Raw genomic sequence first — 5832 nt, forward strand, 5'->3', positions numbered from 1 at the left:
CCTAATTTTGATTTATCTATGAGAATTTACCGAAACAAACAAAAAATTCAGGGCATTAAATATATTTTCTTAAATGCAAAAGCTTAAAGAAAAAAAGAAAAGAGAAAAAAGAAACAGGAAACGGTGACGCCCACACACTCAGAAAAGGAATCCCAGGACCAAAACCCCATTTCCTGCCCAGCAAGGTAACAGAAACGTCTCTTCTTTATCTAAAATCTGGTTCCTGTGCCATGCAGAACCAAGAACTAAGCCAAAGTGTTGGTTCGGGTTTGGCAGAATTCTATTTCTTCTTTCCTTGAAAAACGCAGCCAGACCTGGATCCCCAACCTTGTCTTTATTCATAAAAAGAAGGAGGAAGACTCATTCTCCATTCCTGCTTGTGAAGCCCTGGGTCCACTCCAGCCTCACCCACTCATCCAAAATGATCTTGCCTGGTCCGTGTGTCACCAGGAATCTCTCCTACATCTGTTGCTGATTAGAGAGCGGTGAGTCTGTGTTTTGCATCCAGACCCAATCCTTGTTCACCTTCTAAGATACTGTGTTTTAGTCAAACATTACTAGAAACCAATGAGACCCAGACAATAGCATTGCATCATTTTACTTTTAGGCCTGATGCACCCCCAAACAAAGACAAATAAAGATTTTGCAATTATCTGCTCACTTGGGCATGTGAAGAGAATCATACTTGTGTCATTTGGGAAAAGTTGCTGCTATTTTCCTTACAACTTGCCTATTTTTTCCCCTCAAGTTCTAATGCTCCATGTGAAGTCAGGGGATTTAACCAGTATATGAACCAGGGCCTGAATAATCCAATTAAGTCAACTTCCAAGTCTCAAATAAGGAAATGATTGTCAAATCACTTGAGTTTGTTTGTTTGTTTGTTTGTTTTTTCAAATCTGCCTCTTTAGGAGTGATGTTTCACTCAAAAGAAGTTTGGCAGATATTTGCTAATTAGCCTGACCATTCCTTCTTGCAGAAGTAAGTAAGAAGAAATGTGTTCCCTCCAAAAGGAGAGGGCTTCCCAAGTAGCTCAGTAGTAAAGAACCCACCTGCCAGTGCAGTAGACACAGGAGATGGGGGTTCAATCCCTGGGTTGGGAAGGTCCCCTGGAGTAGGAAATGGCAACCCACTCCAGTATTCTTGCCTGGAAAATTCCTTGGATGAAGGAGCCTGGTGGGCTACAGTCCTTGGGGTCACAAAGAGTTGGACATGACTGAGTATACATGCATGCCTAAAGTAGAAGCAAGCTGGAAGTTTGGCTAAGGACCTCGTTGCTTTTAACAGCCCTTATCTAAAAGATGGTGCAATCATCATGGAAAATAATTCAGCAGTTTCTTACAAGTTAAACCCATACCTTTATTTTGCTCTATCTATTCCACCCCTAGATCTTTAGCCAAATTAAAAATATTTGCCCCGATGAAAGCATATAGATCCACACAAAGACTTGTACATTCATAGTAACTTTTTATTTATAATAGCTAAAACTGGAAATAACTCAAATAGCGAATCAGCAGAAAAAGGATAAACAAATTGTGGTATATCCAAAAGAATGGGACACCACTCAGCCTTAAAATGAAGTGGACGATTGATACATCCACACAGATGAATCTGAAAATCATTATGCTGAATGAAAAGAGCCAGACAAAAACATGAAATATTTGCAAACCAGTCTATAGTATCAGAAAGCAGATCACTGGTTACCTGAGGACAAGCGTGGAAGGAGAGAGAATTACAAAGGGACACAGGAAAATTTGGAGAGGCTGGTAAGTTTCACTCTTTTCACTGATGGTTCATGGGTGTACACATATGGCAAATCATATCAAACTGTATACTTTAAAGATGAACCATTTATTGCATGTCAATTACATCTTCATAACCCTGTATCTTTTACCGTGTGATTCCTGTCTTATTTCACTGGCAAAATTAAATATGCTGCATACTAGAAATGTGTGATACGTCCGCTTGGCATTTCAGAAGTCAGATGAGATATCTCTTTTACTTGCAGGAATCCTTTTATGCTGAGAAATCTGGTCCCTCTCACTCTGCACCCCCATTCTCTCTCCAAGCCCAGTTGTCCATCAGGACGACATAACATCTTGTGTTTCTTGTTTCAGAGTCCTCTGACTTCTTCTCTGCAACAGAGGAAAAGAGATGACTAGGGCGTATCTGCCTTTCCTTTCGGTGAGTAACACTACCCCCACGGTCAAGATGCAGAAACGCCTGACCCCAGAGCACACCACATAAACCAGTTCTTCACAGGAATTCACCTTGAACTGAGTAATGGGGCCTTCTGAGCAGGTTTAGTCTAGACCTGACAGCAGAGAAAGAGGAGGGAAAAACACCTGGGTAGAAAGAGTCCCCCAGGCCCCCCTCCTGGGGAAGACTCTTGTCCTTCCTGATCTCATCGGAAAGCCCCCCTGCTTCTCAAAGCTGCCCTGCACCCACAGACAGATGTTCATCTAGAAAATGCCACTTTGTGTTAAGTACAAAGTTGGTCGATTTACACGCCCAGCTGCAGGGCTCGCCAGCAACAAGTGCTGTGTTAACAGCCTCTCTGTTAACTCTCCCATCTGAAAGCTAAATAGCCCTCCCAGCCCATGTGTGATCACAGCCACACACTTCTGCCTCTCACCTCATGGTGCACTGTGGCTCGTGTCCCAGGTGAGCCCTAGACAAGCCCAGTTAGCTTATTTCTGGACCAGGGTATGGTAAGATGGGTTTTGGATACAGGTCCTATTCAGGATGAAGGGAGTAAAGATGCTTCTGACCCTCCAGGAGGCTCAGCCTTCTTGGAATAACATGTTGCCAAATCAGCCGCGGTGTTGGTTTGAGAGATGCCCGAAGCCAAAGATTTCTGACACATCTCATCTGTACATCTCATGAGATGGACATCTCATCTGTCCAGCATCACAGCGCTGCTTTCCAATAGGGAACAGGAGGGTGTGTGAGGACCATCTAGAGATTAGCATACTAAGTGAAGCAGGCCTGGCAGTCCTAAATCTAAGTACGACACTGGAGACTCTGCACACTTTTCAGTTGCAAACGTTCTCCCATCCATCTTGTGTGTTTGAACATCACTGAGGAAGTGAGCTCCCCGTAAAAGTGATACAGTTACTTGTGCAGCATGAGCCAATGCTCAGAAGATTATAATAAGCATAAGCAGTCTTGTCACACAGAATGTCCATTTCACATATTTGGTATAAAGGTATATATAGTTCACAACTGGAGCGATTTTGCCCCTCACCCCAGGGGGGATACTTGCCCATGTCTGGGAGTGGAAGATGCTGCTAGCATCCAGTGGGTAGAGGTTCAGTTTGCTGTTCACGTGTGTTTGTGTGTGCTCAGCCATGTTCCACTCTTTGCGACCCCATGGACTCTCCTGTGGCTCCTACATGACAATGAGATTCTTTACTGCTCAGCCATCAGGGAAGCCCATAAATCAACTATACTCCAATATAAGATAAAAATTAAACTTAAAAAATAATTCCAGCTATTACAGAGGTTACCAGTTTAAACCTGAATCAGTTTTATAAGGAAAGTTTTTCTGCATGCCTAATATTTAAGTGCTAATGTTATTTTTATAAACAACATGACTGAAACAGAAATACCTGTAATCATCGTCATTAGTCATCTTAGTTTCAGGCAACTAATATTTTAAGAGGCGAAAATAAATTAATCAACTTAAATAGTCAAAAAGAGAAAAAAAATAAAATAGAGGTGGCTTACTTTCTCATACATTCGACAAGTCCCCAGAAAGTCACAAGTTTTCATTGTCTCTCAGGGTTTCTCAACCTCTGTATCCCTAACATTTGGGGCCAGATAGTTCTTGGTGTATATGTGGTAGGGTGGTGGGGGCTGTCCTCTAGGATGTTTAGCAGCCACCTGAGGCTTCTAAACAGTGGTAAAGAATCTGCCTGCCTGTGTAGGAGATGCAAGAGATGCAGGTTCTACCCCTGGCTTGGAAAAATCCCCTGGAGGAGGGCATGGCAACCCACTCCAGTATTCTTGCCTGGAGAATCCCATGGACAGAGGAGCCTGGCGGGCTACAGTCCATTGGGTCGCAAAGAGTCGGACATGACTGAAGCGACTTAGCCCACATGCATGCATAATTGCTTTATAATGTGTTAGTTTTAGGCGTATAGCAAAATGATTCACATATAAATATATCCATTCTTTTTCAGATTCTTTTCCAATTTAGTTTATTACAGAATACTGAGTAGAGTTCCCTGTGCTATATAATAGGACCTTGTTGATTTTCTATTTTATATTTAATAGTGGGTATATTGGGGGACGAAATGGCAGCCCACTCCAGTATTCTTGCCCGGAGAATCCCATGGACAGAAGAGCCTGACAAGCTCCAGTCCATGGGGTCGCAGAGTCGGACACGACTGAAGCAACTGAGCACGCATGCACACGGTGTCTGTACGTTAACCCGAAATTCCTAATTTATCCCTCTCCCTGACCACATTTCCCCTTTGGTAACCATGAGTTTGTTTTCTGTCTGTGAGTCTGTCTCTGTTTTGTAAATAAGTTCATATGTATCATATTTTAGATTCCACATATAAATGATATCACATGATGTTTGTCTTTCTCTGCCTGACTTACTTCACTCAGTATGATCATCTCTAGGTCCTCCCATGTTGCTGCAAACAGCGTTATTTCATTCTTTTCTATAAGCCACCTCTATTTTAAATGGTCCTCAGAACATGGAGTTAGGCAAAGCATCTCATTTTCTGCCTTGATTTCCCGTGTCTGCAAAATGGGATGATCCTGTCATTTATTTCTCTTCTGTGTTTCTCCATGAGAGCTGCTAATGAATGTTTGCCAAGTGCTTTGAAGATTCTAATTACTGTTATCCCCCATCTATCAGCTCAAGATTGCACAGCACCTGGGAGCCCTGCCGACGGGAGATACTGAGCAAATGCAGCCAGTCCCGTCACTGTGGTTACTCTCGATCCTTCTCAGAGGGCAGTATCAGGCCCTTAGGCTTGAATTACTCAAATCAGCTCCAGAATCTGCTGAAGGAAACCGAGGGTTCTCACAATTAAATCACAGCCTTTCCCAAAGTCAAGCACTTGGGCAGAGGGCTTTCCAGGTGCCAGCAAACAGGATTCAGAAGACCTTAGCATGTGGTGAGAATTCAAAAAAATCTTTGTTGCCAAACAGCACATGAAAAGATGCTCAAGATCACTAATTACTAGAGAAATACAAATCAAGACTACAAAAAGAAATAACAAATGAAGCAACTGACAAAGAATTAATCTCAAAAATATATAAGCAACTCCTGAAGCTCAATTCCAGAAAAATAAACGACCCAATCAAAAAATGGGCCAAAGAACTAAACAGACATTTCTCCAAAGAAGACATACAGATGGCTAACAAACACATGAAAAGATGCTCAACATCACTCATTATCAGAGAAATGCAAATCAAAACCACAAAGAGATACCATTTCACACCAGTCAGAATGGCTGCTATCCAAAAGTCTACATGCAATAAATGCTGGAGAGGGTGTGGGGAGAAGGGAACCCTCTTACACTGTTGGTGGGAATGCAAACTAGTACAGCCACTATGGAGAACAGTGTGGAGATTCCTCAAAAAACTGGAAATAGAGCTGCCATATGATCCAGCAATCGCACTCCTGGGCATACACACCGAGGAAGCCAGAATTGAAAGAGACACATGTACTCCAATGTTCATTGCAGCACTGTTTATAATAGCCAGGACATGGAAGCAACCTAGATGTCCATCTGCAGACGAATGGATAAGAAAGCTGTGTACATATACACAATGGAGTATTACTCAGCCATTGAAAAGAATACATTTGAATCA

General features: G+C 42.4%; 1 long non-coding RNA gene across 1 annotated transcript; it reads left to right on the forward strand.

Moving 5' to 3' along the window:
* The first annotated feature begins 240 nt into the window (after positions 1 to 240).
* LOC148775469 (uncharacterized) lies at positions 241 to 5366 on the forward strand. The gene is made up of 3 exons (XR_016039243.1): positions 241 to 485; positions 2115 to 2181; positions 4871 to 5366. It is a non-coding gene; the product is annotated as an uncharacterized LOC148775469 (long non-coding RNA).
* The last annotated feature ends 466 nt before the right edge of the window (positions 5367 to 5832 follow it).

Source organism: Moschus berezovskii, chromosome 15, assembly GCF_049115385.1.
Source record: "Moschus berezovskii isolate FMDL1 chromosome 15, NW_MosBer_1.0, whole genome shotgun sequence".
Classification (NCBI taxonomy): domain Eukaryota; kingdom Metazoa; phylum Chordata; class Mammalia; order Artiodactyla; family Moschidae; genus Moschus; species Moschus berezovskii.